Raw genomic sequence first — 24,905 nt, 5'->3', positions numbered from 1 at the left:
TGCCAGGCCTAAACCTTCCTTTTTAATATATATAAGTCACCCCCATGTAGGCCCTAATCAATCTGGGGGACAGGAAGCAGTATATTTAAAAATTTGGACATTTACTTTTAACTTTTGCATGTTCTCGGGGTGAAAAACTCTTTGTAGGAAAGGGCCCCTTTTTTTGCATAGTTGCCCCCCACATTTTGCCTGATGTTGATGCGGCTAGAGCAGTCGAACTCGAAGCTGGGAAACTGGGTTCGAGTCTCTGCAATGACACTCAACATCCTGTGATTCTGGGCAAATCACTTAATCTACCCGTGCCTAACAAAAATGAGTGTGTCCCTCTGTGACAAAACTGGTGCTCATGTAAAGCGCTCTGATACCCGATGTCTCGGGTCTAGTTCGCGCTTTAAAAAAAAATAAAAAAATAAAAGTGTGCCCTGGGTTCCTGCCAACCAGGTACCCAGAGCCTATGTTCTTTCCCTAAATCTGTACTGTTGCACACCCAAAATAGCAACTCTCTGGCCACATGCAAGTCCCTTGTAAAAGGTACCATGGGTACCAAAGGCACTGTGACCAGGGAAGGCCTTAAAGGGCTGCAGCACATATTGTGCCACCCTTAGAGGCCCTGTACCCTGAAACACACACACACACTGCCATTGCAGGCTGAGTGTTTCAGTGCAGAACAAAGTGAAGAGTCGACATGGCACAGATCCCTATGTGCCATGCCTGCAACCCACTGTCTATGGCATAGGTCAGCCACCCCTCGAGCTGGGTGCACTATGCCACTGGTGAGGGTACAGGTGCATGAGCTCTGTACCCCTACAGTATCTAAGTCCATTCTTTAACATTGTAAGTGCAGTAAAGCCATAAAGAGTATATGGTCTGAGAGTTTGTCATTACGAACTCCACAGCACCATAATGGCTCTACTGAAAATTGGAAAGTTTGATATCAAGCTTCCCAGCACATCAAGCCCACACTGATGCCAGTGTGGGAATTAATGAAAAATGCACTCAGTGGGCATCTTAGAGATGCCCCCTGCAAAAACGACCTGACTCTAGTCTCTTGGCTGACTGGCTGTTCACCAGCTGCCACCCTCAGACATGTTTCTGGACCTCTGGGTCAAAAAGTAAGCTGCGCCTCCTCCTCTAGGATGGAGCTCATCCACGAATAGCTCTACGGACTCTGCAAAGGAATCCGTATAACGGGGGGCTGGCAGTCCCTGATATCAAAGCTTATGACCGAGCGGCTCATCTTATTGTTATTAATGAGTGGATTCATGCACCAGGAGACCATCCGGCATATCGGCTGGAACGGCTTCAATTTCAGGAACGCTCCCATCTACACTACCTATATGGGGGTGCGGGCACAGCGCGGCTCCTTCCCGCTACCCAGCGGGTGATTATGCACTGGAAACTTGCTGGGAAATTGATGGGCTGGGAAGGGAGACCTACCCGAGAGACTCCACTGTGGGAGGGAGCGCAACTGCGTGAGATCAGAAAGCTGAGGGGTTTCAAACACTGGGACCTCATTGGTATTTCTAGAGTGGGAGACGTCCTGGAGCGCCTCCTTCTCATACCTTCAATCCAAATATCACATGGATAAGTCCCAAACTTATGCGTACCTAAGGCTTTGCCATGCGTGGCGAGCTGAGGGGCTGGACAACGAGACGCTTCCGGAATATGTTCCCCTTGAGGGCAGACTCCTTCAGGAGGAGATCCAGACGCAGGCAATTTCACTGACATATAAAACACAGCTCAATAATATGCCTGACAATCTCGGCCCACTTCGTACGAGATGGGAACTCACCACAGGACCCCTTGAGGATATAGACTGGGAGGGGGCTCTTATGCATCCACGCGAGGTGGTGATTAGGTTATGGTTGAGGCTCATCCAGTACAAGATCCTACATAGGGTCTATTATGACAGGGAATGATTGCATAGGATGGGGAGGGTGGAAGACCCTACATACCTTAGATGCCACAAGGAACCCGGTACATACATTCACACCCTTTGGGAATGCGCCCACATCTGACCCTACTGGTATACGATTGTGGACGAACTGAATAAAATACTTGGGGTCACACTTGGGATGGATGCGAAATTCCTGCTATTGGGCATCCCCACTGATATCGATCTACCACGCCACAGGCTGTTACTGGCTAATCTGGGGTTGGTGGTGGCGAGAAGGGACATAGCCAGGTACTGGGGGGTACAACACCTGCCAACACTTTCGGACTGGAAATCCAATATGGATTTATACATGGCTGCGGAAAAGGTAGTCTATAAGGCGAGAGGCTGCCCACGTAAATTCAAGAAAATTTGGCCCCATGGCTAAAGCACTACAAGATCGATTTAGAAGTGGAGCAGGGAGACCCAGTATTATCTCATACGACAACTGGCCCGGGCTCATAAGAACTGTTTTCTCACCTTGTTTGCAAAAAGGCTCTTTAGCAAAAAGGTCCTATGTATGAATCGGATTGCCACTGCTGCTACTCATGAATGTTTTTGCCTAAGTAACCCTGTTGCGAGATTTCCTAACCATTGCTATGTCTCCGTGCTTAAGGTTTATTATGCACTTTGTACTGATGACTTCTTGTCCCATCTGTCAGCAATATTGTTATTCATTTGTGTAAAATCAAAAATAAAGTTATTAAAAAAGAAAAAAGAAAGTCACAGGGCACCCGATGCCAAAGCAGCACCCTGTACCGGGCCGCCCTAGTGCCGCTGTGGGTGCACCTTGGGTGATAACTTGAAACCCCCTCTGCCCTGTGCTTAACCTCAGGAGCTTTGCTCCCTCAACCTTGTGGCCTGCTCATGAGCAGCCACCAAGCGGAGGACCCTCCATCACCCATTGGATAACATTGGACCCCTGCACTCTGCACCCGGCCACCGCAGTGCCGCTGATGGTGCTCTTGGAGTGCATCCTTGACCATGGGGGAACCCTTGTTCCAACCCCAGAAAACCAACTCTCAAAACTCAGTACTTAACTGTAAACGGATAACTTCATTTCCCCCATAGAATTGCATTGACTGCTTTTCTGTTAAAAATGCTCTGTGTGTGGAGTTAGAAAATTGAATTAAACCTTAAGAAACTGTATATGTACAAAAACTGATTTACTTACCTTTTATTTAGGAAATGTCCCAGTGTGATATCTAGGCATATCACACTGAGTAGAAAAAGTAACTTGAAAAGTAATCTAATAAGTAATCATACAGTAACAGAAAAGTAATTCCAACTGTTTCTGAATAATTGTCCTACCTGTATCCAAACCAATTACATATAACTGCATTCAATTGTATTATTCCGTAAAGTATTATTTCACTCACCTGCACCACATGTGGCTTGGTTCTAGAAATAAAATACAACAAAATACTTTTTTTATACAAAACAAATTGGTCAGAGTTCAGTCTTTCAGTGTGTGAAATCATTTCTTGCCTGAGTGTGTACAATAAATGCTTAACATTACCCTCTGATAAAGCCTTACTGCTCGCCAACACTACCAAAAATAGAGAGTAAGGTATTACCTACTTTAGCCTCCGCCTACCTTTGGGGATCCACTGGACTCTGTGCACACTATACCTTACTTTGGTATAGTATATACAGAGCCAGCTTCCTATATTGGTGGATTAGCGGTGGGGTCTAAAACTTTGTATTTGTTGGACTGACTTGGTCAACACCTGATCACACAACAATGTTATGTTATGTTATGTTATCCGGATTTGTAGAGCGCACAGCTGCCCCAGCAAAGGGGCGTCCCGGCCCTATAATGGACAAAAGAAACCGGACAACAAGCAGTATCAGAGAACACCGCCATAACAGCTCTTACAAGTCCAAAGGAAAGAGGAAGGTTTTGATGGCCTTCCTGAAGACTATCAGTTCATCAATGGCACGGATATGAATAGGAAGAGAGTTCCATAGCCTAGCAGCAAGTACTCTAAAAGAGCGGCCACCGGCTCTGGCCCTCTTAAAACGCGGAACAGTGACCAGGTGAAGCCCTGAAGATCTTAGAGACCGTGGAGGTACATACGGTAAAATAAAATGATCCAATATCTGGGGAGAAGAATGCTTCAAGATTTTAAACGAAAGACAAAGAGATTTGAACTGAATCCTCTGAACAACGGGGAGCCAATGAAGTTTATGGATAGTTTTTTTGGCCGAACAAAATCTCGGCAAACCAACCAGAGCCCTGGCGGCAGCGTTTTGAACACGTTGGAGTCTGGAAAGTTCAGCCACGTTGGCTCCCAGCAAAAGAGAACTCGCATAATCCAAACTAGACAAGATTGTGGCTTGTACAATAAGCTGTCTGGTTGGAGCATCAAAAAATTTGAGAATGGGTCTACGAAGAGTCCCAAAACACATGGCAGCGGTTTTCTTCGTGTGGGAGACAAAACTGAGTTTTGAATCCAGCCAAACCCCTAGATTTTTTACCTCGGTGACAGGAAGAGGAGTTGGGCCAAGCTCAGACGGCCACCAATGATCGCCCCAAAGATGACTCTGCCTGCCAACAATGAGAACCTCAGTTTTTTTGGCATTCAATTGTAGGCAGTTATCAGTCATCCACCGGGCCACTGAGCTAATTCCCTCACGAAACTTAGCAGCCTCAAGGTCGGATGCCCCACTTATTGCAACCGCCAGCTGCGTGTCGTCAGCGTAGGACACCATAGTCAGGTTTCAACGCTTGGCGACAGCAGACAGCGGCTGCACATAGAGATTTTAAAGTGTGGGGCTGAGAGCCGACCCCTGTGGAACGCCTTGTGCAATAGGATAGGGTTTAGATTGGAAAGGAGGAGTGACAACCCTAAAAGTACGACCAGATAGAAACGATCGAAACCATTCAAGAGCCATGTTGTCGACATCAGCCTCAACCAGACGATTTAATAAAATGGCGTGGGAGACGGTGTCGAACGCGGCGCTGAGATCCAAAAGCACCAAAGCCGCCGTTTGACCGGAGTCGACCAGAGTACGTAGATGATCGACCATTGAAAGCAGCGCAGTCTTAGTACTATGGCCAGATCGAAAGCCGTTCTGTGAAGGATCTAAAATATTAGCAGAGTGGAGATGAGTGGAAAGGATAGCGTTGACATGGGCCTCGGTCAACTTTGCCACCCACGGAAGAAGAGATATGGGACGGTAGTTCTCCAGCTTTAATGGATCCAGGGCAGGTTTTTTTAAAATAGGCATCACCTGGGCCTGTTTCCAGCTGCCAGGAACAGAACCTGACGTCAGAGATAGATTGACGAGGTCACGTAGAGGAGGGAGACACAGTGACGCAGATTCTCTAAATTGGGCAGGTCGAAGAGGGTCCATTGGCGAGCCTGATTTGACTTTCGCCACAATTCTGTTAAACTCCTCCATTGATAGCTCTGGGAGAGAGCACAAAGACATAAGGGTCTTCGGGCTGGATTTCAGCTTCTCCTGAGGTACAGACGAGCCAGGCAAAGAGCGGTAAATAGCCTCCACCTTTTCTACAAAGAAGACGGCCAAGTCCTCACAATGTGAAACAGAGCAGATCTCAGCGACTGGGGCTCTACTGGCTGTAAGATCCTTAAGCACCTTAAATATTAATTTAGTGGGATTGGTGCTGATGTTAAATTCACGAGAGTAATAAGCGGCCCAAGCTTGACATACCGCTCTATGATACTTCTTGATCTTAACAAGATATAGCTTTTTCCTAGCAGGCAGATATGACTTACGCCAGGCTCTTTCAGCTTGTTTACATGATTTTTTTAGGAGCCGGAGTGAATCATCATACCATGGGCTAGGTTCAGCACGACGACATTTACTCTCGGCAATTGGGATCAGACAGTCTAAGGCTCTAGTCAGCCAGCTACAAAAAAGATCATAGCCCGACTCAACATCGGAAAAAGGGCCAAGTGGATAGAGCCCAAGAAACCGATGAAAATCTGCAAGCTTTAGTTTTTTCCATGGGCGTCGAAAGGACACAGGCGCAATTGCTCTATGAGGGAAATCCTCAATTGTAAGATGCAACTCTATGAGATAGTGATCAGTCCAGGCCATCGGCCTGGGAGAAAGCACTTTACCCGAAGTGAAGTTGGTAAAGATAGGGTCCAAAATATGTCCACCAACATGAGTGCAATGTTCAACCAGCTGAAATAGCTGGAGAGCCTCCAGATCGGCAATGGTGCTGCTGACCATGGAAGAAAGAGGAGCATCAAAATGAAGATTTAAATCGCCAATAATACTAAAATTGGCAGCCCCTAAGGTTAATGCGCTCACAACTTCAGGAAGAGCTGACCTAAAGGCAGCATCCGGGCCCGGAGGTCGGTAGATAAGTAGCCCCGAAAAAGTAAAATGAGGACTAATAGAGATACGAAAGTGAACACTTTCGCAACCTGCAATGTCTAAGGCCTTCCAAGTACATGAATAGCAGGATTTTACAGCAGCCGCAATTCCACCACCTCTCGAGTTACGATTATGAGTAAAAATCGCATACTCAGAGGGGAGAGCCAAATTAACCGCTGCAAAAGCTTCCTTATGCAGCCATGTCTCTGACATAAAAAGAACATCAGGAGCTTCCTCCGTAAGTAAATTATGGTCATCCAAATGATGTCTAACCAGCGACCTCACATTGAGGTGACCAATCTTAACATCATAAGGGACCTGAGAATTAGGCTGCGGAGGAACAACGCTATCAGAGCATCCCAAGAAGGCTGGCCTGTAAGCGGAAATAGGGGCGGGGAGTGGGAGTTTAAAAGCACACTTAGGGCACTGAAAAGGGCCAGATAGAGGATGTAATGAAGTAGAGATGCAGGGCGCCCTAATCGCAAAAAGTAAGCAGTTCTGATCTAGAATACATTCATAATAAACAATCCAAAAGCAATACCGAGAAACCAAAGATCCCTGCCCTGCCTTAGCCCTGACTCGGCGCGGACAAGCGCAGACGGGCAGGACTCTGGCACGACTCAGGCACAGAGAAGGCGTCCCCACTGCGCGTAACCGCTGCGCGCTTGAAGGACTGGTTTAAATAGGGTGTCGGCGTGTGTAGAAGACCGCTAGACCGCTCAAAATTGCGGCCCCACACGTCCCAAACACCACTCCAAAATGGCTGCCTAATCCCCCTACTGACTGCCACCACCAGGACTGGACCCGCTAAAACAGCGGTGAAACAACAAATTTAAATGCAGGTAAGAGGGAGGAGGGAGGATGCCCTATATTAAGAAAAGGAAAAACAAATTAAATCAAATTAAAACAACACTCCTAAATTGTCTTTAGAATTCTTAATTTTTTTAATTGACAATTTTTTTCAAATTACTAAAAGTCTTGTAAGGGCCTTTGTTAAGTCCCTTTAGAATTTTACAAAAATAAAAACTCACTACAGTTAGGGGTAAGAGGGCTTAGAACTTTTTTAGAATGCCTCTTAACAAGAGCCTATCTGTTAGCGAATACATAACAAATTACATAGAGAACATGGTTGAGGAGCTCGACCTCAACCTTTACCTCCATCTGGAATTCAGGGAGTTTAGGTCTCTATGTAAACAAATGAAAATTGCTACGGGGTCCCTTCACTCCAAACAAAAGCTCCAGGAGCTGTTGGCAGGGTATGCTAAGGACCACCCATCTGAGCAAGATGATGAGCTCTCAAATGGGGAAGAGGATGGAGAAGGGTAACTTCCAACTCCCCTCACTTCTTTGTGAGAACAGGGCCCCTGTGCCCCTGACTCCAAGAATATCACTCACAGCACCTAGATCCCACATGGGTGGGTCAGGTGCTTCTGAGTCCATTGAGGACAGCCTCAGTGAAGAGACCAACTTCTTAGTGAGGTTAACCAAACTATTAGACCGAGAGACCAGACTCCTGGCTCTAGAAAAAGAGGGAGCAGAGATGCGCTTAGTTGCCATCAATGGTGGAAGCAACTTAATAAATAGGGAGAGAGAGCAATCTTATGCAATCTTATGATCTCGAAGTCCCCAAATGTAAGGAAGGTTATGACATCACCAAATGGTTCACAGCTTTTGAGAAAGCTTGTAAAATGAGAAAAGTGATGAAGTCACACTGGGGGGCTCTCCTTTGGGAACTGTTCACTGGTAACTGCAGGGACAGACTCCTGACCCTTTCAGGAGCAGATGCTGGGTCTTATGAGCTCATGCAGAACACTCTGATTGAGGGCTTTGGGTTCACAACTGAGGAATATAGGATTAGATTCAGGGGGCTCACAAAACTCCAAACCAGGCCTGGATTGACTTTGTAGTCTACTCAGTTAAGACACTAGATGGATGGTTAACTGGATATAATGTGCATGATTTCAATGGACTTTATACTCGTTTTATGAAAGAACATATTTTGAGTAATTGCACTAATAAAAAGTTGCATCAACATCTGGTAGACCTAGGTCTAATTTCTCCCTAAGAATTGGGAAAGAAGGCAGACCACTGGGTCAAGACTAGCGTAACAAAAACAGCCACTGGGGGTGACCAAAAGAAAAGGGTTTCCAAACCTCCCCTGTCAAATGGTAGGTACAAAGGGAAGACCTTTAATGCCCAGAAAGCCTGGTGTTTCAATTGTAAGAAGTTGGGACAATTAACTGGAGATGCTACTTGTCCTAACAAGAAGCCTTCTAGTCCTCCTCCAGTTAGTACTGGTGTAGCCAATCTGAGATGGGATCAACAGTGTGCCCAGAGCAAATCAGGGTTCACACTGAAGCAGTTCGAGTCACTGACGGTGTATTTGAGTTTGCCACTTTAGCTGTGTGGCCACCCAACTTAAAGAAGTATTTACAATACCCCTGGATAAATGGAACTAGGATAGAAGCTCTGACGGATACAGGTGCCAGTGCCACCGTGGTGGGAGACTCACTGGTTTCCCTAGAGCAATACCTGATTGGAAAGTCTTATCCAGTCACTAACGCTGACAGTGTTACTACTAACCATGCCTTGGCTATGGTAACATTAGACAGGCGGGGTGGGGGGAGGGTTACTGACCTGAAACAGGTAATGGTCTCTCCAAAACTTCCAGCTGCCTGTCTGCTTGGAAATGACCTGGAGACCTCAGGATGGGCTGAGATGGAACTAAAAACCCACGCAGAAAGGCTGGACATCCTTGAGATTGTGGGTGTCAAGACTAGAGCACAGAGATGAAAGCAGTGTGAAAAAGAAGTTTTTGAGAATGAAAGAATGGCCAAACCTTCCAAGAGGAAAGGTAAGAAGACTTGGGGACCAACTTCTGAACAGCAAAAATTCAGGACCCCTCTTGTCAGGGAGAGGACACGGCAGCCCTAGAGGGAACTGTGAAGAGAGACACAATGGTTCTAAATGGCCTAAAAGGTCCAGGATAGGAAAACCTTTAAAAGGTAAACGTTTAAATAAAGGTTTTTTAAAATAAATTTTGAAAAGAGAGAGTGATAGTTAATATAGAACAGGGACAAGAAGGTCAAGGTATAACAGATATTTATTATACAATGAAATAAATTCAGATGCTCACATATTCAGTGACAGTAAGCGTGACAAAAAACGGTGAAAGTGAACTTTAAAAAAAAACATCGCATTGACAACAGGGATTGAACCACTTTCTTTTAGACTTAATATGAGGGGTTCATGTTGTGAGCGGTCGACGACGTTTCGAACTCAGTTAGTTGAGTTCATCTTCAGGACAAAAATGAGCATCTATAATCTAGAAAGCAAGAATACAAAGTATAAGTAGACCAAAATCTAGTCCCTGAGAGTCGCATCACATTCAGAAAATTAATAAAGACTACACATTGCTCTCTATAGAGTGATGCTGAGTATAATTTGAAAAGGCCACAGTTATTATAATGAATAATTATGCATATGACATAGTCTTCCTAAGTCAAAGATTAAATTAATTAAGTTCAAAATGCTAGCATAATTCCTAGTCTATTTTTTTAGACTCAACAATTAATAAACTTACTGTCGGTGTAGATATAAGGTAGAATTGTGGATTTTTACTGATCACGAGAGAATCAAATGCAAGTTACTGCTTCAAAGTAGGGCCCTTTGTCATTGCAGGAGGCCTAGGAAGAAAACGAGTATTTTAAGGCATTTAAAAGGAGAGTAAGTCAGGAGTGGGAAGGAGCAGGGAAGGGAGCGGATGCAGACTTACTTGGGAAACGATCTTAAATCATTTTACCGGGACCTCAGGGATTCAGGTGCCGGGCGGATTTAGTCTGAAAGGAATGGAGGGGGTGTGTGAGTTAGAACGCTGAACAGCTGAGCCAGCGAGGAGAAAGAGCAGTTAAGGGAAAGGCATGGAGGGGAGGGGAGAGAAACCCAAAGTGAACTTACAATTTGTCCGATCAGATTGCAATGAATGCGAGCCTCCCGGTAAACAAGTCCTGTTCAAGTGCTGCTAGCGCTGGAACTGAGAGCTGGAGCTGGGTTCACTCGGTATTTATGCACGTGAGTCTGGAGGAGTCGGGATTTCAAGCTAATTGGTGTCTACACGTGCACACCTGCACGTTCAGCTGTCACCAATTAGCTTGAAATCCCGACTCCTCCAGACTCACGTGCATAAATACCGAGTGAACCCAGCTCCAGCTCTCAGTTCCAGCGCTAGCAGCACTTGAACAGGACTTGTTTACCGGGAGGCTCGCATTCATTGCAATCTGATCGGACAAATTGTAAGTTCACTTTGGGTTTCTCTCCCCTCCCCTCCATGCCTTTCCCTTAACTGCTCTTTCTCCTCGCTGGCTCAGCTGTTCAGCGTTCTAACTCACACACCCCCTCCATTCCTTTCAGACTAAATCCGCCCGGCACCTGAATCCCTGAGGTCCCGGTAAAATGATTTAAGATCGTTTCCCAAGTAAGTCTGCATCCGCTCCCTTCCCTGCTCCTTCCCACTCCTGACTTACTCTCCTTTTAAATGCCTTAAAATACTCGTTTTCTTCCTAGGCCTCCTGCAATGACAAAGGGCCCTACTTTGAAGCAGTAACTTGCATTTGATTCTCTCGTGATCAGTAAAAATCCACAATTCTACCTTATATCTACACCGACAGTAAGTTTATTAATTGTTGAGTCTAAAAAAATAGACTAGGAATTATGCTAGCATTTTGAACTTAATTAATTTAATCTTTGACTTAGGAAGACTATGTCATATGCATAATTATTCATTATAATAACTGTGGCCTTTTCAAATTATACTCAGCATCACTCTATAGAGAGCAATGTGTAGTCTTTATTAATTTTCTGAATGTGATGCGACTCTCAGGGACTAGATTTTGGTCTACTTATACTTTGTATTCTTGCTTTCTAGATTATAGATGCTCATTTTTGTCCTGAAGATGAACTCAACTAACTGAGTTCGAAACGTCGTCGACCGCTCACAACATGAACCCCTCATATTAAGTCTAAAAGAAAGTGGTTCAATCCCTGTTGTCAATGCGATGTTTTCTTTTAAAGTTCACTTTCACCGTTTTTTGTCACGCTTACTGTCACTGAATATGTGAGCATCTGAATTTATTTCATTGTATAATAAATATCTGTTATACCTTGACCTTCTTGTCCCTGTTCTATATTAACTATCACTCTCTCTTTTCAAAATTTATTTTAAAAAACCTTTATTTAAACGTTTACCTTTTAAAGGTTTTCCTATCCTGGACCTTTTAGGCCATTTAGAACCATTGTGTCTCTCTTCACATTGTACCACCCCAGGTTCGTATATTGGGGTTCCCTTGTTTCCTATCAAACACTAGAGGGAACTGAGCCCATGGAATTTGACCCTCACCAGGTTCCACTCTTAGGCCGAGGTGGGACCACTAGGGAACAGCTGTGCCTTGGACAGCAGACCTGTCCAACTCTTGAAGGCCCGAGGCAGAAGGTTGCTGCATAGGAAAAGGGAGATGTTAGTGGTACCCACTGAGCCTATTGGGAGGAGGGACTCCTGTAAACTGACGCCAGAGACCCCAACCTTTGTGCCACTAGGAGAGTGGTAGTGCCTCGGATGTACAGAGAGATTCTACTCACTTTGGCTCAGGACATCCCCTTAGCTGGGCATCTTGGCCAGTCCAAGACTTGGGTCAGTCTAGTTAGCCACTTTTACTGGCCCCAGATGTCCCAGAAAGTAAAGAGGTTTGTCAGCTCCTGTGTTACCTGTCAAGCCAGTGACAAAACAGGTGGACACCCAAAGGCCCCCTTAATTCCACTACCAGTGGTTGGGGTTCCCTTTGAAAGGGTAGGTGTGGACATAGTGGGTCCACTCAAACCTCCCAAAGCCTCAGGAAACACATTTATATTTGTGGTAGTGGATCATGCCACCAGTTATCCTGAAGCAATTCCCCTTAGGACTACTACAGCTCCTGCAGTAGCCAAGGCCCTCATTGATGTCTTCACCAGGGTAGAGTTTCCTAAGGAGGTGGTGTCAGACAGAGGGTCAAACTTAATGTCTGCATACCTCAAACACATGTGCAATACAAGTTTACTACACCCTATCATCCACAAACCAATGGTCTACACCCTATCATCCACAAACCAATGGTCTTGTTCAAATGTTTAACAAGACCTTAAAGGGCATAATCATGGGGGTCCCTCAAAAACTCAAAAAGGGATGTGATGTCCTCTTGCCATGCTTGCTGTACCCTGACACACACACACTGCCATTGAAGGCTTCGTGTTTTGGTGCAGAACAAAGTGAAGAGTCGACATGGCACGCATCCCTGTGTGCCATTCTTACAACCCACTGCCTATGGCATAGGTCAGCCACCCCTCTAGCTGGGTGCACCATGCCATTGGTGAGGGTACAGGTGCATAAGTCCTGTACCCATACAGTGTCTAAGTCCATTCTTAGACATTGAAAATGCAGTAATGCCATAAAGAGTATATGGTCTGGGAGTTTGTCATTACGCACTCCACAGCACCATAATGGCTTTACTGAAAACTGGGAAGTTTGATGTCAAACTTCTGTCTGCTCGTCAGCTGCCACCCTCAGACAGGTTTCTGGACCCAGGGGTCAAGAGTGGACGGCACAAGTGGCCAGTGATGCTGCCCGTTTCAATCCAGAAAAGACAGGCACTTTGTTAAAAACCTACTCAAGAACCCAACTTTTTCAGCTGCGACCTGAGGTACAGTATGAGGCTTGTACAGAGAAGGTCAACTTGTTCACAGGGGAGGCTGAGTAGTGTTGGCAATGCCAACTCAACCCTGTTAATAAAGTAGGCATCCTCCGAGGCTCTTCAAAGAGGGCCCAGGTGATGGGGGAAGAAAGTTGGACAGGGGCAGTGACCAAGGTGGGTCCCAAGGCTAGTTCTATCCGGGGGGTGTTAATTGACGCTCGCTCCATGCCTAAATATAAATTGCTCTGACTATTCAAACATTGAACCTGGACTGCCTTTTCATCACAGAAACATCGGCTAGGGACAACTCTGGACCTGACTTGGTAGACGCTGTTTCTCCCGGGTACATCATCCTTAGATGTGACCGTTTGCGTCAAAGAGGGGGCAGCTTGGCCCTAGTGGCCCGGGAAATCTTCGGCTGTACTCTTAGTCCCATGGAGAACTAAACTAGGCACCCTATTGGAGGTAGCCTTGTTTGGGATTAAGGTATCTGAGAATTGCACCTTCTTGGTCCTGCTGGTATACTGACGGCCTGGTCCACGTTCTAAGTTCATAGAGACTTGGTGTAAAACCGTGGAACCATTTGCAACCTTTGATCAATACACCATCCTGGGGGATTTCAATTTCCATATTGAGAACAACCAGGATAATGATTCAGCATTCTTTTTAGATCTTATGACCTCTATGGGCTTTGAGCAGCTGGTCTGTTCTCCTACCCATACTGCCGGCCACACTTTAGATGCCATTTTCACTAACCATAACAATTTGGTTATTGAGACAGTTAAGCCCCTTAGTTGGGCCGATCACTGGTTGATTAAGTTCAAGATTCTCCTACCACACCCTATTGGGGGTGCGAAGGATCTCTCCCCCAGGCATATACTCTCTAGGGGTATGAATAAAATTACAGCTGAAAATTGGGAGACAGCTTTGGACACGGTATCCGATGTGAGGAACAGTGCACATTGTAGGAAGGTGGATATCTGACTATGGTTACCCCCAACTTTTTGCCTAGTGTCTAGCTGGTTTTTCGACTTAGTTGGCCTGAGATCCTGCCATTCAAGGTCTCAGGCTGTCTGCTCTCTCTTTAAAATTGACTCCATGTACCCTAGGTACATTCCCAATTGGTAAGGATCACCTTATTGGACCCTGTACAGTGTACCCTAGGTACCCAGGGCATAGGTGTACCCTAGGCCTCCCAGGGGCTGCAGAATGTATTATGCCACCCCTGGTCTGGCCTTCCAATCAGACACAACTGGCTGATCACTCAGCTGGGGCAAGGTCGTGTAATCACCCCTTGCTTAGATATAGTAGGCCTATATCTACCCTTATATATAGACACATGTGTACCTATCAGTCACTCCTATGGCAGGCCTTAACAATCCTGGAGGCAGAGTGCTTGGTAACATGTGAGATGGTGCTCTAGCATGAGCTGAGCCTGTCTGCAGCTTTCGGAACCATGTCCTTATAGCTGTTCTATGATATAGCCTACCATATACTCTTAAAGTGCCTTATAATCTTAAACGGTTATGGTAACTATGGTTTGGCTTTATCAAAACATGTCGTGTAAGGTGTCTAACACTTTGGAATAACACCCCCATACCATTTCTGGTGATGAGGATATTATTCCTCCCTTCTAGAGGGAGAGGCATGTTAAAATCCTACTTTGCTGTTTAACTCTAACCAAAGCCTCAGCATCACAAAATGGATGCTGCTGCCACAGACACAAGTCTGACCTCATGCTGCTGGGAGTGATCCCGGCAAGGGAGGTTTGGACAATAGGTTTCCTGCTTGGGGAGGTGCTAGCACCTCCCCAGACAGACTTTAGTGTATTGGGGCAGGGAGGGCTGAAAAGAATGAGACATGCCTGGGCACACAAGGTGTCCCGTGCATAGTCCAGTTCAAACCGGTGCTGGGGCACTCCAGCCACAGTCCTGGTGCGAAACTGGACAAAGGGAAGGGGGTGTAACCACCCCCCTCCCAGGTCCCACCCATAAGGCGTGACCTAGCAGGTAACCCAGCCCCCCAGATTAGTATAAGAGTGGTAGCTGGGCCCCAGGAGATTAGATTATCCCGAACCTGCAACTTGAACAGAAACTCTAGACCTTAGACATTCGACGAAAGAAGAAGACTGAAGAATCTCCTTTGTGGCCAAGGAGTGGCTACCCTGTGCAAACAGGCACCATCAAGAGACTACCCTTTGCTTTGCTGAAGTTCTACGAGGGACCGACTGCAGAGCCCGACCAGAGCCTTGACTTCCAGACTTCTCCGACCCTGATCCACATCCACAGCCGAGCTGAGATCCGTGGAGGCGACGAGAGACGTGGGACCAGCTACCTGGGAAAAGTGGCTAGTATCTTCCAGCGCAGCTTCTGAGGCACCCTCGATGTTGTGCACCGGGGATTGAGAAGCCCAAACCCCAAGCACCATCTGCACCGAAGATCAGCCCCCCACACTCCACGAGTCCTGCGTGGGGCCCTTCTGCATTTTCCTGCTTGCCGCGCCTGTCCGGTTGCTTGCCCGTTGGCTAGTGGCCTCTGTGACGACGCATCCTGAAATCTTCACTGCTGGTTTGGCTCCTCCAGACTGGCTCCCGCTTCCTTGCAAAAGAGAAACACCCCAGACCTTCCTGGTCTGCACCAGAAGCAAGTCCTCCGTTCTTCGTGGGTTCCGCTTGCCAAGGCTTGGTGAGTCCTAGTTCAACTTCGACACCGCCGACAGCCAGAGCCTTCGTGGGACAGCTTGCCTCCTGGTCCTGGTCGTCCTCGACGTCTCCTAGTCCCCGTGGCTGCAGTGACAAGCTTCACCTTCACCTGCAATCTTCACGACATCGCCTGGTTCCTTCCTGGTTCCACGTGGTCACTGGCTAGTGACCTTGACTCTGTCCCTTCTGCTTGCAGGTATCCTCTCTTCTTGATCCCAGCCTTGGGATCCACCGGACACTCTTCACTGACTGCCTGTCAGCAACTTTCCTTCAGGCATCCATAGAAGTCCACGACGAAACTCGACGCAAGTTCACACCTATGCACCCGCAGCCCGTGGGCTAGGTAACTTGGGTACTTCGGTGCTCACAAGGGTAGTGACTATCCTAGGGTCTAGTTTCCGAGTCTCGACTCTCTAGCTGCGTCAGAAGTGTCCTTAAACTGTTAATTTCTAACTGCTAGTAATTCTATCGACTTTTACGCATTACGCGTGAGTGTTTCCACTCTGCACCTGAATCCCGTGGGCCTCCCACTTCCTAACTGTTGCTAGTGTAGTGTAGCCCCAGCGATTCCCTAGGCCTAGGCGTATCCTATTTCCGTGACAGTGGTCCTTATACCACTTCTTTAGTATATGGTTTGCGTGGCCCCTAAGGCCTAACTGTATTACTTACCTGTGTGACTTAATGTATGCATAAATAAGACTGTGTTGTACTTACCTCTAATCTCATAAAGAGTGCTGAGGGTTTGACTAGAATAAATACACTTTATTTTATATATATATCTGTTGTGGTGTCCTTTCATTTGGTATTCAAGGGATTATATATGGTATCACAGCTGGCTTCACATGCCATTCAGAGTTTAGCCTAAGACTGCTCTTGTCCATGCTACCACTAGGATAGCTGGTCTATAAGGTTGACTTTACAACCAATCACCATAAGGGTTGTTTGGACTGATATAAGGTGTACACTAGAACTAGTGACATCATACACCAGGCCAACTTCTCACACACATCCTCTCACAGCAGAGGGTTTCAGTGAATGGATCAATGATGCCCTAGATATAGTCGCCCCCTTTAAAAACTGTGTCATTAAAAGAAACAAACCTTCCGCTCCTTGGTTCCCGGGAGAGATCATGTCCCGCAGACGGGAATGCCGGAGGCAAGAGCGGAAATGGAGCGCCAGCCCCAGTGAAAAAGGAACGCAGAAGCCTTTGCTTCGGAAATACAAACAAGCTATTTCCCAAGCTAAATCACAATTTTTTATTGCTAAGATCAAGTCAGCTGACAACTCCTCCAGTATACTGTTCAAAGTCATAAAGGAGATATCTGAGTCACCGAGCATACAGTTGCTAAACCCTTCTCAAGATTTCTGTGACAAGGTTGCAGCTTACTTTCAGCACAAGGTACTTAAGATTATTCATGATCTTACCCCTGTTGGAGGGGGGAACAGGCCCCTGTGGATCTTACTTAGGGAAGATTCTTATTACCACCATTTCACAGATCACGGTTCAACAAACAAAGTAACTTTTGTTGGGCCTAAAATTGGGTGCTCCATCGGATCTGTGCACACCTTCCACACTCAAATTAGCCCCAGATCCTGTGGCCAACTTCCTGGGCAAAGGGTTTAATGAAACACTTCAATCTGGTTCCTACCCGGCCATTTGGAAGGAAGCCATTGTTTCTCCACTTCTCAAAAAACCCAATGCTGATTCCCAAGATCTGAAGAATTTTCGTCCAATCTCTCTCCTCCCTGCCAAGATCCTGGAGAACTTCATCAATAAAGAATTGATGAACTATGTTGAACTACAAGGGGGGGCTTGTATCCTTCTCAGAATGGTTTCCGCGCCAGTTATAGCACTGAGTCTGCCCTCATCGCAGCGACTGATTTATCCGCGCGCAGGTTGATCAAGGCGGGGTGGCGGTCCTGATTATGCTTGACCTATCGGCAGCTTTTGATACCGTCACACTGGTGCGTATGGCTCAGCGCTTGCGGCAAGTAGGAACAACAGGGAGCGCCTTGCAGCTTCTCCACTCATGTATGTCAAATAAGGGCCAGATCATCAGCTATGGAGGCTTTAAAGCCAAGGCTTTAAGCCTCCCTGTGGAGTGTCTAAGGGCTCGTCTTTGAGTCCCACTCTTTTTAATCTTTATATGACCCAATTGGCCAACCTGGTGCGATCTTATGGTTTTCAGATGATCTCTTATGCGGATGATACGCAAATTATCGTATTCATTTCGAATGACCTGGAACTGGTTATAGAGAGGTTCAATCAGTGTATGTCCAGTGCTGTCTGTTGGATGAAGGACAACTTACTGAGGATCAACGCAGACAAGACTGAAGTGTTGGTATTTGGTTCGAAAAATTCCATCTGGTCGAACTCGTGGTGTCCGGCAGTCTGTGGTCACCTCCCCGGTTAAGACAGCTAAAAATCTGGGGTCATTATTGATGATGGTCTGAGCTTTGATGCACAGGTCAGCCGCATAGTTTGCACTTGTTTTTATATACTGAGGATTCTGAGAAAGGTTGTGCCTTTCATTCCATCAAAACTGCACCAGTATATCATCATTGCTCTATTCACCTCCCAGTTGGACTATTGTGACAATCTGTACCTGAACATCTAAGTGGTCTCCCTTAACAAGCTACAAGTGGTACAGAACGCATTCTTAAAATTCCCAGGTGTCAATCTGCCAGGAATGGGATTCGGTCCCTGCATAGGCTCCCTATTCAGGAAGCGTATTTGCTTCAAGGCTTTGAGCATGGTATTCAAGGCCATGCATAGTAAGGGTGCAACACACCTGAAAACCCTTTTTCAATGGCACACCCCAGGGAGGTTCCTGAGATCCCTCCTCACAGAAAAAACTTGTGACTCCAAGATTCCACAGGCCCAGATGGGGTGATCGCTCCTTCTCTGTAGCAGCCGCCAAGCTATGGAACGCCCTGCCTACCTTTAACTCCAGCGTGGACTCTTATCCAGTTTTTAAAAAACATCTGAAAACCTGGTTCTTCACATCTTAATTTGGATGCAGTTGCATTTTCATCTCTGCCTTTGTGTTTTTGTGAGCTCAGCGCCTTAACATCCTCGGGTGTAAGTGGGCTCTATTAATAATATCTTATCCTATCCTAACTGTTTCTGAATAATTGTCCTACCTGTATCCAAACCAATTACATACAACTGCATTCAACTGTATTATTGCTATAAAGTATTATTTCACATACCTGCACCAGGCCTGGCTTGATTCTAGAAATAAAATATAACTAAATAATGTTTTTATACAAACCAAATTGGTCAGAGTTCAGTTTTTGAGTGTGCAAAATCATTTCTTGCCTGAGTGTGTACAGTAAATGCTTAACTCTACCCTCTGATAAAGCCTTAATGCTCACCCCACTACCACAAAAAATGCTCGCCCACACTACCACAAATAGAGAGTAAGGTTTTATCTACTTTAGCCTCTGCCTACCTTTGGGGATCCACTGGACTCTGTGCACACTATACCTTACTTTGGTATAGTATATACAGAGCCAACTTCCTACACTCTTCAATTCGTTTTCCACCACTGCAAGGCATACCTCTCCCATGGGATAACATTAGGTTCACTTATTACCTTTAAAAAAATGATAACGGGAGGCGTGGCCAAGTAAGATGGCTGACTGGTAGTGTACCGAGTCAGCTCCGGCCCCACGGACTCCCAACGGCGGCTAAACGGGGGCTCTGGACCGGCGTAGACCCGGCGCAGCACTGGCGGAACGCGTGTGGGGGCAGATGTCGCGGCGGTGAGGCTACGGCGACCCCTGAACTGCGGGACGGCGAGCTCTGACTCGGGAGCCGGGAGCGGTCAAAATGGCGGCCGCGGCGGATCGCTGCGCGGGGCTTCTCACGAGCTCAGTGGAGTGACCGGCGGCAGGTCGAGTGGTGCTCCGGGCAGTGGCGACCCTGCAGGCTGAAGAGGTTCGAGCCTGGACGGTGATGCGAGCGGGGATCGCGTGTCGAGCACCACCTCAGTGGGACCCTCGCGGGGAGGACGCATCCGCCGCCACAACGGAGACTGCGAGGTGAGGAGGCTGGCCGCCGGGATGCGAGATAACTTCCATGATGACAGCGCCTGCAGGTTGGAGGGGTCGCTGACCCGAGGGGCGCTCACCGATCGAGCTTGCACTGGGCGGTGCCTGACCTCAAGATGGCAGCCAAGTGAGACCTCTCTGGGCACCGAGGGAGTCTCCATGACGCTGGCCCCCTAGCGCGCTGTGTTTGGCGGACGAGTGGAGGTGGAGGGGACGGCTGGCAGTGGGGAGGCCCGATATCCAGCGGCCCCCGTGTGGACAGCGGAGCGACTACAGACAAGTTCCACCGGCAAAGGCAAGACGGCTCCCGATCCCAAGTCCGTGGGTCAGGTGGTCGAGCGGAGGAGGATTGTAGCTGCGGGGGCATAAGGCTGGTGGAGGGCGACCTACTGCGGCACGTCGTGGACGCTCTGATGGGGAGGACGTCCCGCACACTCCCGACTAAGAAGACGCCTAAGCCAAAGGAAAATCACGTGGCGAAGTACTTCCAGACACTTTCCAGCGCCACCGATGAGGGGGGACCGAGCGGAGGCGACGGAATGGCCTTGACGAAGGATGACCTGGTGGCCACGCTCCGGGACTTTAAAACGGATCTCTGCGAAGAGCTCAAACGGGACCTGCACTCTAGCTCGGACCAATTGCGGGGGGACCTGACGGAGAAGCTCGGCGATCTGTGCCGTGATGTTGACGCGGTGGGGTCCCGGGTCCTGGAGGTGGAGGAGAAGGTGCAAGCCTTGGATGGCGCCTCCCTGGCCTCCCGGGCGGAGTGTGCAGAGCTTCGCACGCAACTGGCGCAGTCCGTCCTGAAGCTGGAAGATTTGGAGAACCGTACTCGAAGAGAGAATATACGGGTGAGAGACCTGGAAGAAGGCGCGGAAGGCCTGGACTTGGAGGCATTCATTATCGGCCTCTTCGGGGAAGTGGTGAACCGGCCGGACTTGAAAATAAAGCTGGAACAGGTGCACAGGGTCGGACCACGGTTAACGGAGAGCGCAGGCGACCTAGGGACGTCCTGGCGAAGTTGCATGCCTTTCCGGTCAAGGAGGCCATCTTGGCAGCAGCCAGGAAGAAGAAGGAGGTCTCATTCCAGGGCCACAGTTGTACTTTGTACCAGGACTTGTCGCAAGCCACTCTAGTGCGAAGGCAGCAGCTCCGCCCGGTGACTGGCAAGCTTCGAGAGGAAAACGTGCGCTACAGATGGACCTATCCCTTCGGGCTCAGCTTTGAATGGCGTAATAAAAGACATCATATAACAGAGCTGAAGGAGGGGCTGCGCATCCTGGGCCTCCCCGCGGAACCGGGCAACGACGGGGCCCCGGAGTCATCCGGCGCCGCGGTCGCCGGACCGCGGGGGGAGCAGTGGCGCCGGGCGCATCGCCAGCGAGGAGGGCCCAGCCGTGAGTGAGGGCCTCGATGAGGTGACGCAGGATTCACCGGGATGAAGGATGGACGCGCCCACGGGGGGTCCCCCAGTGGGGGGGCTCTGATCCCCTCGCGGCAGTTCCGGGCGGACGGCGATGGGTCCAGCGAGAGGAGCGGCTGTCTTCCCATGGACACTGAGGTTTTTGTTTTATCGGGTGCCATACCTCTAGCATGCATGTTGTTGCTGATGTTCTCGCCGGTTGCGGGGCAAGTTGGTTGGGCTTGGAGTCCGATGGGGCTGGGTCTTGGTTACCTTCCCTGGAACTACCCAAGGTTTGAGGTGTTCCATGGTTAGGTTTCTTTGGTTGGTGGGGTTGGTAGGGGGGGGGAGGGGGGAGGTGGGGGGGACGGGGTTGGGGGGGGCATATGTGGCAGGTTGCAACGACGATACGGAAGGGGTCAAGTGGGGGGCGACGAGGCATCAAGGGGGGGCAGGTTGAGGCAGAGGAGGAGGGGCCCCACGGGCTGGTACGGTGGGCATCCACAACACATGGCGAGGGGGCGGGCTCCGACTTTACCTGAACAGAGCGGGGAGGGGGTAGACCATTTACGATGGTGACGTGGGCTACATGGAATGTGAAAGGGTTGAATGCACCCCAGAAGCGACAGAAGGTATTAAAGTATATCCTGGATAGGCAGATTAAGGTAGTCGCCCTGCAGGAAACGCACCTCACAAAGGAAGACACAGGGCGGCTCAAACATAGGGCATACCCCCAGATTTTTCACTCCGCTGCCAACACAAAACATAATGGGGTAGCGGTACTGTTCCACAATTCCACGCCCTTTCAAATAGCAGACACACATAGGGATAAGGACAGGAGATGGCTCATGCTCAAGGGGAGGCTGCAGGGTCAACTTTGCACAATTGCGGTAGTATACGCCCCGAACACTGGCCAGGCGACGTTCACATCGCGCATGTTGGATTCACTCGGCAGTTTTGCGGAGGGTCCCATCATCTTGATGGGGGACTTTAACTTCCTGTGGGATGGTCACCTAGATGGCTCCCACACAGCGGGGGTGCGGACGTCTGTGTTTCCTACGCGAGTCAAAGAGCGCTTCAACTCCCTTGGTCTTCGGGTTGGGTGGCGGGCCCATCACGGGACGGCAAAGGACTATACTTTCTATTCCCACGTCCACCGGACTTACACCCGGATAGACTATATTTTTCTAAGTCAGGCGTTAGTGGGGAAGGTGACAGGAGCGCAGATTCTCCCCATATCGGTCTCAGACCATGGGATGGTCCTTTTGGAGCTGCCATGGGGAGGAAGGGGACACGGACACGGCAGATGGTACTTCCCTGGGGCCATCTTGAGAGATCAGTTGCGGAGGGCGGAGCTGGCGGAGGCCATAGAGGCATACTTTCAGGGCAACCTCCCTGAGGACACCTCATATCAGAATACGTGGGACGCGTTCAAAGCGGTAGTCAGAGGCAAGTGCATTCAACTGCAGGCGTCGCTTCGGAGACAACAGGTGTTGGAACGGGAAGCATTAGAGGAAGAGCTCAAAGGGTTGGAGGATAGACACAAAGCTGTGCCCTCTCGCGATTTATTGCGACAACTCACGGCGGTGCGGGGTAAATTGCGGGCGATCTACAACGCGAGGGCGGAATATACCCTGCTGAGGCTTCGATGCGCGGGTTACGAACAGGGGGACAAAGTGGGGTCGCAGCTGGCGCGTAGGCTTAGAGTCCAACGTGCGAAATCGTATGTGGGAAGCATTCGGATGGGATTTGACCAGGTCACGCACAAAGAGGTGGCCAAGACTAGAGCCTTTCGGGATTTTTATGGCGCTCTGTATAGGGGGGACGCGCTGGCGCGGGACCTCCAAACGGAGTACTTAGATGGGGTGGAGTGCCCCCGACTTTCGTCGCCGGAAAGGGAGTGGCTGGAAGAGCCCATCTCTAGGGAGGAAGTGCGGACTGCCATAAAGCGTCTCAAACTACATAAGGCGCCTGGTCCGGATGGCTATACAGCACAATTTTATAAGCACTTCGCAGACGAACTGGTCCCGCACCTGACAGCCCTGTTTCGGGCGGTGGCGAAAGAAGCACGAGTTTCCAATTCTATGGCGGAGGCGGTGATTACGGTCCTGCCTAAACCAGGCAAAGACCCGCAGTCGTGTGCGTCCTATCGCCCCATAGCCCTCCTGAACCTGGACGCCAAGCTCTACTCCATGATCTTAGCTAGCCGCCTGGACGACCTGCTCCCCCGGTTGATCCACCCGGACCAATCTGGCTTCATTAAAGGGCGCCAGACACACGATAATATACGGCGCACGATCCACATTATTGAAAAGACTACTAGATTCAAAATTCCAGCTGTGCTGGTCGGGTTAGACGCCCAAAAAGCGTTTGACCGCGTAGATTGGCCCTTTCTATTCCTGACCTTACGGGAATTTGGTTTCGGGGACACCTTCATAGACATGGTACGCGCTAACTATTGCCTTCCTTCCGCGAGAGTGGTGGTCAATGGGATAGCTTCCGAGCCCTTCCGACTGACTCGGGGCACTAGACAGGGGTGTCCACTGTCCCCCCTGCTCTTTGCCCTAAGCATCGAGCCCCTCGCCATTCGTGTGAGAGCGAACGCACTCATTAAAGGGATTAGGTTTAGCGGGGAAGATCACAAACTCTCCCTCTTCGCTGATGATGTGCTGCTAACCCTGGGGGAGCCTCACCTCTCTCTCGCCGCAGTGCGGGGGGAACTGCAGGACTTTGAGAAAGTGGCGGGCTTTAAGATAAACATGACCAAGTCATACATATTGAATCTCACACTCTCAAGTGCGGAAGTGGCGTCACTGAAAGCCCAGACGTCGCTCTCGTGGGCAAGGCACTCTCTACAGTATCTAGGGGTACAGCTTACGCCGAAGCTTTCGGCACTGTATGGGGCCAACTACGCCAAGGTACTGCCGCATTTGCGGCAGGAGCTGCGGCGGTGGAAGCCTCTATATATATCCTGGATGGGGCGAATCAATGCAGTGAAGATGATGGTGCTGCCCCAGGTCCTGTACTTGTTTCAGGCGTTACCGATCCCGCTGGAGAAAGCGTTCCTTCCGCAGCCGAAGTCCATGATTACGCGGTTTGTGTGGCAGGGGGGGAGGGCACGGCTCCCCTTTACAGTGCTTCGGAAACAGAGGGCGGAAGGCGGAATGGGCCTGCCGAACTTCGAGCTTTACTACCAAGCGGCCCAATTGCGGGTCACGCTAGAATGGACGGCGCGCGAATCGGAGAAGCATTGGCTTCATATGGATCGCGCGATCGCCGGCAGGTCCATATGGGATCTGCTGTGGAAACCAAGGAGGGACAGACCGCCGAACGCCTACCTTAGCACTCCGACACGCACTACTTTGGAGGTATGGGATAGGGTCACGCGGAGAGAGAGGTGGACGACGTTTCCTTCTCCATATACCCCGATACACTTTAATCCGGCCTTCCCACCAGCCAGAGACGAGGGTCCTTTTGACAAGTGGCGTGAAGGGGGTTGTCTAAAGTTGGCGGACCTCTTTGCCAATGGGGCGTTCCGCTCGTTTCAGAATTGTAAGGGAGAATTTGGGGTCCCAGATAGTGAGCACTGCCACTATTTACAACTCCAACACTGGGCCACACCGACACTGATGAGGGAGGCGGGCTGTCGGGCCCTCACTGACATGGAGAAACTGGTGCTGACTAAGGCGGGGTCTATGAAGGGGGCAATTTCGACTCTCTACCGGATGCTGTTGAATA

At 49.0% G+C, this 24,905-nt stretch overlaps 1 protein-coding gene and 1 long non-coding RNA gene across 2 annotated transcripts in view; one reads left to right on the top strand and one right to left on the bottom strand.

The window, feature by feature from the left end:
* Positions 1-24,905, bottom strand: part of LOC146798978 (uncharacterized) — a 207,627-nt gene that overhangs the window by 9,801 nt on the left and 172,921 nt on the right. The window lies entirely within an intron of this gene.
* On the top strand, positions 10,700-11,562 carry LOC146798979 (uncharacterized). Its single transcript, XR_014969219.1, has 3 exons — positions 10,700-10,763; positions 10,853-10,955; positions 11,214-11,562. It is a non-coding gene; the product is annotated as an uncharacterized LOC146798979 (long non-coding RNA).

The sequence above is a fragment of the Triturus cristatus genome, chromosome 9 (genome assembly GCF_964204655.1).
Source record: "Triturus cristatus chromosome 9, aTriCri1.1, whole genome shotgun sequence".
In the NCBI taxonomy this organism is placed as follows: Eukaryota; Metazoa; Chordata; class Amphibia; order Caudata; family Salamandridae; genus Triturus; species Triturus cristatus.
Note: the sequence above shows the minus strand (reverse complement) of the source record. Positions and strands in the feature narration are given on the sequence as shown.